The following is a 14,133-nucleotide window of genomic DNA, read 5'->3' on the forward strand; positions in this document are numbered from 1 at the left end:
GAACACTCCACCCACTTCCCTAGAAAACCAGCTTATCGAAAAACTGTTAAAGCCTCCTCTTATGAAATATTCGACATCAATCACATAGCAGAGTACTAAATAGCACTATATACACTCCGTTCCTTAATTATAAGAGACTTATTGCTATGTAAAAGCAACTTTTGTTTTCACGCGATAATGTGAAATGCTGAGCCTGTTACACAATTTGCTTTCACATATATGTTACTATTCTCCTTCGAGCACTAACACCGTAAAAAATACCACCAATAGCGGTGATATTTTTTACACCGAGAACGGGCGATTTGTATCACTTAGAGCCCTTACAATTATAAAGTTTTATTTCCTAAGTCTCTGATCTCCAACTGTGCAACGTGGCTCCCCTATGTGTCGTAATAAGGTCCATAAACAAAAACTACAGGGCCAGCATTATAAACATGCACAGAACCACAAAACGACAAGAGCCACCATGTTGATATATATACTTAATTTAATAAACCTCTGAGAATAAATACATATTTCCGTGGCACCCCATAACACAAAAGTGGCGTCCTCTGACTCTGCTCCATTACCAAACACCCTAACTCCCCGCCCCCCTCACTTTTCACTAAACTCCGCACTCCACCCCACCCGGACCCCCTATTACAAACCCCAACCTACCCTCCCTGCCCAAACCCACCATGAACCTCAAACCACCCCTAGAAAACTTATAAGACACAGGATTACTAAAACTCAAAGAATACGCAACAGGCAGATAATGTAAATAGTACATAAAGGCACATATTTTTTCCATAATACTATTTAAAAACATGTTCTATTTTTTATAAATCTATCATGCATCTGAGAAATCACTGTAACTTTTTAAACGACAATGCTAACGCGGTAAAAATAACCCTTCATTTGCTTTCCTTTAAGAATGCAGACTATGTACCCCACGCATGCGTTTCTTGATCTTTGTATTTGGCAGCGAATACCGACCTTGAATCGGAAGACATGAACAAGACCTCCATTGTCACATTTAAAACTGAACATTGCATCTGCTCACACAGATATCTTTCACTTAGCTAACATTCACAAAAAACAGCATTGATGTAAAAAAAATTGACCTTGCTTTACAACTTGGTCAAATAACTCCCTTATTTTTTAACGCATCCTCCACTTCAAGAAAAGCTACTTTTTTGATAACTACTAAGCAATATATAAGTGACTAGACTCCTAAAAAATGTATCAAATCATTCTGCTCCTCTCCACTGCATAGCCGGCGACCTAATTCTGTGGAGTTGCTATACAACCGGCAGTGCTGCGCCGTTTCCTGTACCATCTTGGGAAATTCAAAATGGATGTCCCTTCTGCCTTTGCAAACGAACCGGACTACTTAGAACTATTTCGACAGAGAATGCTTCTGTACTACGGCACCTTACCACTCTCAACTTTGAATACTTCATATCGATTATCATTTCGATACTCGTATTTCACCTGTGTGCAGCCTGTATTTCATTGCCTGAGCTGTGATTTCACATGGGCCCTGGATTTATGTCTCTGCAATTTGGTACCTCCTGAACCGAATTACAATCACCTCATGAATCCGTTACTTGATCATGAACAGCTTTGTTACAATGGAGGGTTTATGGCCTTTGCAGCGATACAAGGAGTTCTGGGTCATTGGAATATATTCGCAGCGGCGCAAGATTTCCTAACAGAGAGCTACATCGAAAACCCACCGAGCTGTCCTATGATGGTAAAAGACGCTCCAATAATGACAGATCATGAATGCTCCTTTCATCTTCTCAATTGGATGGCTGACATGTTTTCAGATGATAACAATGATTTCCTGTTAGAAGCACTTGCTGCATACTTTGCCTACACAATGGACGGTTAACTCTTTCCTAACAGAGAACTACATCGAAAACCCACCGAGCTGCCCTCTGATAATAAAAGAGGCTCCGATTTTAACAGATCATGAGTACTGCTTTACTCTTTTCCATTGGATAGCTGACATACTTTCAAATGATAAAAGTGATTTCCTGTTAGAAGCAGAAGCTACCTATTTTGCCTAAACAATGCTTCAATAACTCTTATACAAGCCATTGACGTCCTCATTTCCTTTTGCTTCCCTATATTCTTCACGTTCTTTTCCATATTTTCTTTTGAAGAACAGACCTATTGGCTTTACTAACAGTGGACATTATGATTTCGTGTTGTTTAAATTTTGGTCTTTTATGTGGACTACATTTGTTTCTTCAGCTACTCGATTTTCAACTTTTTTTATTTACAGTATAATCTCAACAATTCTATTGCATATCTTATCTAAGGTTATTTCAAACGTACTCGATGCAAAACTCGCTAATATATGCTACATGTACCCTAATTAATGTGTAAATTATAAACGAGTTTTTTATAACTGTAAACGCCATTTCGCATCTCAACTGCTTATTTCCACCTCACACGCCTCTGCTCCTTTAATTTTCTATAAAATTATTAATTTAAAATACTTTACAGAAAAATATGTTCTTTCAACAATATTTCCATTGTTACTTGTGCTGTATTTCAAATGCAATACTGCAACCTTCAAAAGATATCTCAATACAGTAGTTCTCCTCAATAGTGATTTCCGCAGCATCCAACAGATTACATACATGCACCTCTCGCCATTTTGTCACTTTTGGCTCCTTTTTTTCCCCGTACACAGTAACATAACACAAACTTGATAGTGCTTCACATGTAGACAGCTGATTGATAAAGTAATGATGTATAACCACTTGCATTTTCATATATCGTTTCTAAACTGAAAGGCCAGAGACCTTCTTCCATTTATTAAAATATAATATACTTCCTTATAAGAGTGTACAATGTTTTTTTCCAACTATATTCATTTTTCTTCAACTATAGCGTTTGTATTCCATGTACTACTGACAATACCAATTACTGTGTTTTTGCAATTTCTGTACTCATATTACATAATGATTTGCCTTTAAAACAGTACATTTCTAAATAAACATTTCAAATATTCACGGTTTCTCTTTTAATCCATAATCTCAACTGAAATGATTTCATATTGAAAAACTATTCATGGGTTCCACATAACCTTAACTGTAGTCACTGAGGACCTTATTTATGAAGACCTTCCGCCGCCGGTGCCTCATTTTTTAAAATGGGAAAAAGTGACGCACCGGTGGTGCAAGGCCTTCATAAATAAAGTCCTGAATGTTTTCTTTTCTCGACCTCACTTACTGATACTAGAACCTGCAAGCCAATTACGGCCCGTGAACTTTTTCTTAGTAGGTCGCGCACCGTACAGACAGTTATACCACTGTTAAAAATTTTTTTTATTGTTACCAAACACCGCCACAGTTCCGCTTCACTCAGAGTTAATCACTGCTCCCACGCTACTACAGGCCAAACGCTATGTCGTATTTCTCTCCTTATCACCCTTTCATCTCTACAATAACAAACAGTTGTCCGCCTGCCACCACAGAACAGAGTCAGACACAAAGGCACCAAAGAGTGAACCCATCACCAACTGCCATCTCCGGCTGTTTCCATGGTTACACCTCATTCTGCACCTTGCTGAAGGCACAGGTCAAAAGTTCATGTCTCAACGTTCTACAGCAAACTAAGAAGACTGTTTTCCCTCCAGAAACACCTGCCAATCCACAGCTCTGTTACATGTCTTGTTTTTCAACACCCAATAGTACTTCTCGTTTAACATAAACATTAACATGCAACGTACTGTTCAATGTCCACTTATTACAATCAACCAATCATTTTTATTTTTTAAACCACACCCAGCCTCTTCCTTTTTCTTTATTTAGAATTTCAACTTCTAACTACCATTCCACTTCCAGAACCGATCGGAGGACGACTACAAATCCCTTGAAAATGAAGGTCTGGCTTATAGGACACAGTTATATTCACTGGAGTGAAAAATATGCAGTAAGCAGACGAATTTGCAACCTCGGCTTACCAAATGTACACATAACATGGATTGCCAAAAGAGGATTGAAATGTCACCAATTGATTCCATTGGTGAAAACTTTTATACATCTCCCAGAACCAGACCTTATAATTGTGCACTGTGGTGGGAACGATCTAGGCACAATCATTGGGGTAGGTCTGGAAATGCTTCTAAAAGACACCTTTCGACAATTGATGACACTTTTTCCTCGATCTGCCTTGGTATATTCCAATATATGCCAAAGACAGAAATGGAATTGGTCCAATCAACATTGTGCACAATTTGAGAAAGCAAGGAGACATGTAAATAAATCTGTTTCTGCGTTCCTCAGAGATTATAGCATGGGTTCTATTTACCACAACAACTTGCGATACCACATGCAAGACGTCTATAGGAGAGACGGTGTTCATTTCACGAATGAGGGAAACAGAATCTTCCTCTGCAACATCAGGCTCTGCATCGGTACTTACTTATAAATGCAGAAAACACTCAATTAACACAAGGGCTCTTTTCAGAGCCACCTTATATCTAAGCACTCAAACTTCTGATTTATCTCCATTTTCACACTCTTGTAAATAGGTGTGCGCGACCGGGTGCGCGCACCCCGTATTTTTTTTTCGGGAAAAAATTATATCTTTTCGCGTTTAAGGGCATTACTGCACACCCCGAGAAAAGCTACGCAGCAAAACAATCTCTAACTTCTCCCCTTTCCATGTTTCAACGCTTTGAAATGAACAATATATTTACTCGCAGTGACAAAATGGCGAACAAAACTTCCTGATTTCCTTCGAATCGAACGTTAACAGACGTCACGCAGCAAAAAAAAATTCCGCTCACGCGCAGCCGCTTGAGTGCGCGCACTCGTGCGCGCCTATAGATATATAATTGACTTTAACTTTAATTTTCTCAACAACTACTGAACGGATTTACACCATTCCAAAAAAAGCGTAATCTGCGAACCGGACTCTACAATTTTGGTAAATTTCTTATAAATCCATTCAGCCGTTCGACCTGTAGCCGAGTCTAAAGGTCCTATGGAAAATAACATGCAGAAAACACGTTTTGGGACCCCCCTTATATCTCAGCCCCCACTTGACCAATCCCCCCTAAACTTTCAGGGAAGGAGCGCAGCGGACCGAGCCATCTTCTTTGAGAAATTCGCTAAGATTCTTCAACCAGGGCCAAAGTTATTCCAAATAGAATGTTGAGGATTTCCTATGGAAAACAATCCTAACTATAACTACATACTGGCGACCGCCAGTAGGTAATATATATATATATATATATATTCACTGAAAAAAACATAGGTTTCACACCAGTTATAGTTAGGAATTAGCATTTTAAAAACCTATTAAATTCACAAAAAAAACCATAGGTTTCACATCAGTTATAGTTACCTGGAAATTTTACTGTCATAAAACCATTGAAATTCCACGTTATAGTTAGTTGGACTCACTATAACTTGCGCGTGTAATGCACTGCTGATGACGTCACATATTACATCACTCATGACATGGTCAGTGACATCACTCATGACATCACTAATGACATCATCCTTGTGACAGAGTGACAGACCTCCTTTCACTGTAATGTAACCCATGAAACACAAAAAGAAAAATATAAATTAAAACATTTTAAAAAATGGAGATACCCATACCAGTTACAACAACCAATTCAATAATTCCACCATCTATATACACATTTACTCATTCATCAACAGTTCTATATAGTCACTCATACATATACTCACTCATCATATGTAGTGATACATCTATACATCCTGTTACACACCGACAGTCATCCAAAAGTTACTCACACACATACTCACACATGAAAATAAACTATTGAACACCCATTTATTTGCATATACAGCTATACACACACTACCACCTTACTTCTAAGGAAACTTACACATTCTTACTCTCTTAAACAATCAATTATAGAAACACATACTTATTTAAACAAGAAGTCTTTCAATCTCTCACACTCACATATAATCACTCATATACATCAATATTCACATATACTAGATTAAAACATATCTTGTTACTGATAAAGACACTAGTGAGACAGTCATTCACTCACTAACACACGCATATACACACTCATCCACCCAAACAGTCCTGCACATATGCCGTCTTCAAAACACTTACAAACAGTGAGTCAGTCATTGATGCATCTATGTGCTAAGTAACACTCCCACCAAACCACACAGACACTCATACTGATACTAAAAAAAACAAATAATAACCCATATACACACACATGTAGCTACTCACCAATCCATGCAGCCATTTATAAACAAAGTGAAACACTGATACATATTAACCAATCATTTAAAAAAAAAAAACAATTACACACTTATTTAAACATTTATTCTTATTTATTTATTTTTCAGAAAGACACACATTCACAAGGATGATGTCATCAGTGATGTCATGCGTGATGTCACTGACCATGTCATGAGTGATGTAATATGTGACGTCATCAGCAGTGCATTACACGCGCAAGTTATAGTGAGTCCAACTAACTATAACGTGGAATTTCAATGGTTTTATGACAGTAAAATTTCCAGGTAACTATAACTGATGTGAAACCTATGGTTTTTTTTGTGAATTTAATGGGTTTTTAAAATGCTAATTCCTAACTATAACTGGTGTGAAACCTATGGTTTTTTCAGTGAATTTCAAAGGTTTTTTAAATGCTAATTCCTAAATATAACTGGTGTGAAACCTATGGTTTTTCAGTGAATTTCATAGGTTTTTTTAATGCTAATTCCTAACTATAAGTCTCACTTTATAAGTAAGACTGTTAGCGCTCTAGTTGTTTAGAACACTCTGGTACATTCTGTCATTGGGCTACAGTTGTGCTACATCTGGCTGATATTTGGGCAATTTTTATTTTTGTCTCTGGTGGCCATCTTTGGGCTACATTGGGCTATATTGGGCTACATTGGGCTACATTTGGGCTCTAACATATATATAGCCCAATGTATCCCAATATATATTTTTTCAAAGTTAATTTTCGTAAAAACCACTTAAGAATAGGGCTACCAGTCCATACATTTTTTCCCATTTTTTAAAATTTATTTATTTATTTATTTTGAGGGGGGGGGGCGCTCCCGGTGAGCGCCCCGGGGAGCGTCCCGGAAAGCGTAATTATATGAAGCGCCCCGGAGCGCGAACCGGGGAGCGTCCCGTTAGCGCGAATGTCGCGAACGAAAACATGTTCGTGACGTATCGCGTAGCCGCATCCGCGTGATACGCACGGCGTAAGCGCACCCGGAAGTACTTGAGCGAATACGATCGCGCAACGTAAACCTCCGACGCGCTTACGCTACGCGACCCGGGGCGTAGCGTAAGCACGTCGGGTCATGTGACCTATAAATAACACTTTTCATTGGTTCATAACAGTTTTGGTTTCATAATGATGAAGCCCCTGGTCTTGTGACCTGAAAATAACACTTCTCATTGGTTCAGGACAGTTTTTTTTTCCAAATGATGAAAGACCCCACCTTTTTTCCTTATTTTGACTTTGTCCTTTGACTGAGGAAGACCTGTTTGTACATCTCTGTACCTTTTGGATCTTAATAATGGCTTCAGTAGCAGCAGCAGCTGGTGCATCTGCCCCACCACCACCACCACCACCACCAACAGGACCAGCTCCAGATTATATTGGTGGTCAAGAAGAGGAGGAGGAGGAAGAGGAAGAGGAGGAGGGGAGGAGAAGATGGCTGCCTGAAGAAAATACCCCATACAAGCCCAAGCCACACATTGTATGGGAGTTTTTTCAATCCCAGAGGGGAAGAAAAAAGTGAATGCGGCCAAAGTAACTTGCCTAATCTGCAATGAAGAACTCTCAAGAGGCAATCCAAACAAAAAATATTCATTTGGTAACTATACCATGATTCGTCATATGACCAGAAAGCACCCAAACAACTATTCACGTGCAGAGTTCAGGGAACTGGCCAGTAACCTTCCCCATTCTTCAAGGACCACCTCCCAAAGAAACGAACCCACTTCATCGGGACCAGAAACATCAGAGATGATGCCTTGTATTCAGCCAAGATTTGCTGATTTTAAAATCACTTGTTCTGCATGTGGCAAGCTTATCGCCTATGGTGAAAAAAGCGTAAAGCTCATCGTCCTTGCAGGTGATAATCACAAGTGCCCCAAAAAGAAGTAATTTTGGGGGTTTTTTGTTTTTTTGCTCCAGTTGAGCCAGTTTCAATTCCCTTTTTTTGTTTCTCCCCCTAAAAAAATACACAAAAAATATAAAACTGTTTTGTAAAGCCAAAAAAAGTACATAATGTTCAAAAAACACAAAAAAAATAAAACAACAAAAAGAAGAAAAAAAAAGTTCTTTTTAGAACTACCTCCAATTTCTAAAAAAAGGCTTCCTTTTTAAAAAACTCTGTCATTCTTGTTTCCTCATAGTACGCTCCCCGGTACGCGCACCGGGGAGCGCACTGAGCGCTCCCCCCGCACAAAACAAAAAAATATATATATTTTAAATGCCCCGCGTGGCCCTTTTTGAGCCCCCACATCAAACCTAGGGGGTCAAAGGGGGTCTATCCCTGTCGCCTTATGGTCATTTCCCCCTTTGTTTTAGCCACCTCTTGTGTCTCGATTTTACCGAGACACAAGATGGCGGCCGCTCCGGACTGTTTTGAATGTTTACAGACACCCGAGAGCCAATCAGCTTTCCGTGCGCACCTCGCGTGTCGCGCCCGGGGCGCTCCCCGGTGCGCTCCCCGGTGCGCGGCTATAGATATATATATTTTTTTGAACCTAAATTACTCAAAATCCACTGGAGCACATATCTTGAGACATAGCAAAGGCACATCGGGCTACCAGTCCCTACAATTTTGCCAAGTTTGGTGTAAATCCATTCAACCGTTCGGGCTAAAAGTGAAATCGACCGCCCTATGGAAATTAACATGGGGAAAATGCGTTTTGTGACCCCCCTTTTATCTCGGCCCCCGCTTGACATATCCCCCCCAAACTTTCAGGGAAGGACCGATGCGCCGCGAGGCCATTTTGAGGAAATTTTCATGCAGATTCGTCAACCGGCGCCAAAGTTATTCCAAATAGAATTTTGAGAATTAACATTGAAATCCTAACTATAACTACCTACTGGCGACCGCCAGTAGGTGATATATATATATATATATATATATATATATATATATATATATATATATATATATATATATATATATATATATATATATATATATATATATATATATTACCTACTGGCGGTCGCCAGTAGGTATATATAGTTAGGACGGTTTACCATAGGAAATCCCCAACATTCTATTGGGAATAACTTTGGCCCTGGTTGATGAATCTTCGCAAATTTCTCAAAGAAGATGGCTCGCTCCGCTCCGCTCCTTCCCTGAAAGTTTGGGGGGGATTCGTCAAGTGGGGGCTGAGAAAAAAGGGGGGTCCCAAAACGTGTTTTCCCCATTTTAATTTCCATAGGACCTTTAGACTCAGCTACAGCTTGAACCGCTGAAGGGAATTACACCAAACTTGTCAAAATGGTAGTGTCTGGTATGCAGATCACGCTTTTGGTAAAATTGTGTAAATCCCTACAGTGGTTCCTGAGAAAATTAGAAGAGAAATCAATTATATATCTATAAGCGCGAACGCGTGCGCGCACCCCGCGATTTTTCGCGATTTTTTTGGGGGGGGGGGGCTTGGGGGGGCTTGGGGGGTTTCTCTCTTTCATTTTAATGGTTTTATTTTAATTTCGAGGGTGCCCACCCCTCGTTTTGGCCCCCGAGATCACCGCCGCCGCCCGAGCTGCCTTAAGATGGCCGCCGCCTGGTTGTGGGCGGGGCCGGCGAAGGAGCCGCGCTCCGATTGGTGAAGGAACTCTGACGTCATCGCGGGGCTCGCCTCAGGGCCGCGCTGGGATTGGCCCATCGTTCGGAGGTTAACTCCTTTTGCCGACATAATTCACGTAATTTTTGGAACATCACAATAAGTTTGTGATGTGACATTTCTGAAAAGTGCTGCTTCTCGTCTTTTTTTCCCCCATCCCTGACATCTTTTCCCTTTTCCTGCCGGAGTCGAACGTTAATGTTTTTACATTTTTCAATCAAGCTCGCGCGAGGGAGATTTTCCCGCAGAAAGCAAAAGTGGAAGGAGCAATGATTTTAACGTTTCCACAATAGTAGCAGCAGTGCCGGGTGGAAGCTGCGTGCGTGGTAGAGAACGCGGGATCCGTGAGGCACGCAGCTCTCCTCAGGGCTACATCCCTGAGATGCCACTTCAGTAGCTCAGGGTGGAAAAAACGACTCCTTGCTCCGATTTCTCATGATTAATGACTTCTTCCCGGGCAGACGGAAAATGGATTATGAGGAGGCGAAGATGTGAGATTTATTTTGGAAAATAAGCTGTGGAAATGTTGTTTTCGCACAACCAGGAGAGGATGACTATGCTGGAACTTCTGTTTCTCGCGCTGCTGTTCTCTGGAGCAACACTGGGCAAGCTGAGCCGGACCAAGGGCAAGCACTGGAAAGGTGGTAAGTGCCCAAATTTTTTGTCATGAATGTCCGGATGACGCAGTTCAAAAGAAAACATTCCTTCACGTTGAGTGATGCCCTGGTGAGGAGGCTGCTTAAATCTGCTGTAAGAGCAGAAGCAGTGGTCTGTGCTTGTGATTTAACTGATAATTTAGGAGAACTCTGGCGAAGAATTGTGACCCTGACAGGTGTTTCAAAGGCAGCAGCTTCACGTTGAATGTCTCACTCGCACAGCTGATTTAGGAATTCGGAATTTCACATTCGCGTTCACTGCATTTTAGTCTGTGGTACTATTTGGAATTCCGTTTAAGCGCGTGGAGGCTGGACCAGGCGCTGTTAGCATGCGTTGCAGAGAAAGGTTTAGAGTATTTCATTTGCAACTGAGTATCTCAGAAAGGCATGTTGCCTGACTACAGCGGACGCTTGGGTGTCTTTGTTGGTCATGCTTAGGTGAATTGTGTATTGCATTGCCAGAAACAGCATTAGCATGTCAGTTTTGTGTGGCATGCTATGTGGAAGTGATACAATATACATATTAGTTAGTGACTGCCTATCTTATGATCAGTTTGCTTCATTTTATGAAATAAACATGTTATTTGGATGGAACGTGCTATTTAATGTGTTGACTTTGCTCGGAACAGAGTGGCTAGAAGCCATGCTGCCCTCAGTGGAATCACACAGCACTTTACCATGAACAATTCAGCATGAATAATCTAATAGAAGCAAATGTTGAGCAGGCAATGTTTTCCATTTATGCTTCTTGATGCTATTGATTGGCCACACGCTGGGTAATTTGCTCATCACAAGGAACCCCACAGCATGGGGTGTTTATCTCACCTTCAATAGCACTTTCGCCACTCCTCAGCTGCTCGTGTTGTGATCTGAGGTTAAAGAGAGTTATCAACATTAAAAAGAAGTTTTAATAATTTATAAGAACATCTCAGCATGAGTCTGTCTTTCCTCCTTAGCCTCTCTCTTCAGTTCTTTTGTTGCACACATTAAAGGCATTGCAAATCTTCCGCCTATCTTTAAGTGAAAAGTTCTAGGAGGCACTTAGCCTCATCTGAATAGGAGCACAGGAAGTTGTTGAAGAACAGTAGGTCTGGATGATGTGTTTCTCTCTTCGATACTGTATCACATACGCTTTAACTTACATGACCTCAAGGTTATATATACACACATACATATACATATACACACACACACACACACACATATATATATATATATATATATATATATATATATATATATATATATATATATATATATATATATATATATATATATATATATATATATATATATATATATATATATATATATATATATGGTGTGAACAAGCTCCCTAGTGGAGTGAAACGCGTTACTTCTAAATAAACGTTTAAACCTGCTACTCACTTGAGTTTGGATCGTTTGTGAGCTTTACACCTGGCTGTCTGCCGTGGCGCTTTGAGGTCTGCACCCTGCTGCTGCCTGTCATCCACTGACAGGCTGGGATTCCTTTTCATATATATATATATATATATATATATATATATATACACACACACCCACATATATATATATATATATATATATATATATATATATATATATATATATTCACTGAAAAAACCATAGGTTATACACTATATATAGTTAGGAATTAGCCTTTAAAAAACCAATGAAATTCACTAAAAAAAAACATAGGTTTTAGGCCTTATATAGTTAGGAATTAACATATAAAAAACCATTGATATTCCTCCTATATAGTTAGCTGGACATTTTATTGACATAAAACCCAATGAAATTCCATATATAGTTAGTTGCAATAACTATATATCCCGCACCCGCAATCCACTGCTGATGATGTCACATATTACATCATTCATGACATGGTCAGTGACATCACTGATGACATCACTGATGACATCATCCAGTGACTGTGTGTTTCTGTAAAGTTTAAATATGTTTTACATATTGAAGAATGAGTGGATGTATAAGTGTCTGGATGAAGGATTTAGTAGGTGCGTGACTGACTGAGCGAGTAAATGAATGTGTCTTACTGAATGCATGGGTTAATAACTAAACTGTCTGAAAGTGTGCATCAATATGTCTGTTGTTGTGCAAGCTGCTGCATGTGTTGATCAGTAGCTATATGAGTGGCTATATAGCTTATTGATTGGTTGCCCAAGTATTTGTATGGAAGACTGAGTGTGTGTATAACTGGCTGGGAGGCGAGTGACTCTGTGCAGATCAATGTGTACTTGTATCAGTAATTGTATAAGAGAGTAAGTATGTGTTAGTATATGTTTGAAAAAGTAAGGTGTTCTGTGTTTAACTGTATAGATGAGGAAATCGAAGTGTGATTGATTCTTTACAGGACTGACTAGGTGTGTGAGTAACTCCATGGATGAGTGGCAGTGTGTGAGTGTCTGCGTAGGTGTATGAGTGCATATGACAGTGTTGTAATAATGAGTGACTGAATGTACGAGTGATTGTATGGGTGAATGAGTGAATGTGTGCGTAGACGTAGGAATCAGTGAGTGCGTATGTAGTAACTGGTATTGGTGTGTAATGATGTCATCAGTGATGTCATTTGAGATGTCATCAGTTATGTCATCAGTGATGTCATTTGAGATGTCATCAGTGATGTCATCAGTGATGTCACTGACCATGTCATGAATGATGTAATATGTGACATCATCAGCAGTGGATTGCGGGTGCGCGATATATAGTTATTGCAACTAACTATATATGGAATTTCATTGGGTTTTATGTCAATAAAATGTCCAGCTAACTATATAGGAGGAATTTCAATGTTTTTTTTATATGTTAATTCCTAACTATATAAGGCCTAAAACCTATGGTTTTTTTAGTGAATATATATATATATATATATATATATATATATATATATATATATATATATATATATATATATATATATATATATATATATATATATATATATGTATGTATATATATATATATATATATATATATATATATATATATATATTTATATATATATATATATATATATATATATATATATATATATATATATATATATTTTTTTAAACTTTTTTATTAAGCAGTTTATGTTTTTATACAGGCAAGTATAAGAAGCAGAGCAGTACATTATACCATAGTATACGACAAAAAGAACAGAGAAATATAAACGAGTGGAATATTGTCAAAAAGTACCGCATACAGTTCATAATTTACAGTATCCAGATGCTGCAAACAGCCTCAAGAGAAAACAAATATATTTTTACCCTTTAATCCAAATCTTCAATGGTGTCCATATTTACAGGCCCATGTCCTTCTTTTTCCTCCCCTTAGTCTTATATATAGCCATCTCAAGATTGTATTTAGCAAATAATCCCGCCCGCCAGGTCTCAAAGGAAGGGGGGTGCATCTAATCCATTCTCGAGTAATGCAGGACCGAGCAACCGCCATAAAAATAAATAGAAATTGTTTTCTTTCTATAGGCATAACATCAGATGTTACCCCGATCAAAACTAATTCCCCTGTAATGAAAATTGCCGACTGCAGGACTATAGTCAGAAATTTTTCAATAGAAATAAACAAATCCCTCAGTCTTGGGCATAAGAAAAACATATGTATTTGGTCTGCAGCAAACTCCCCGCATCTGCTA

Source organism: Lissotriton vulgaris, chromosome 6 (genome assembly GCF_964263255.1).
Source record: "Lissotriton vulgaris chromosome 6, aLisVul1.2, whole genome shotgun sequence".
NCBI classification, from domain to species: Eukaryota; Metazoa; Chordata; class Amphibia; order Caudata; family Salamandridae; genus Lissotriton; species Lissotriton vulgaris.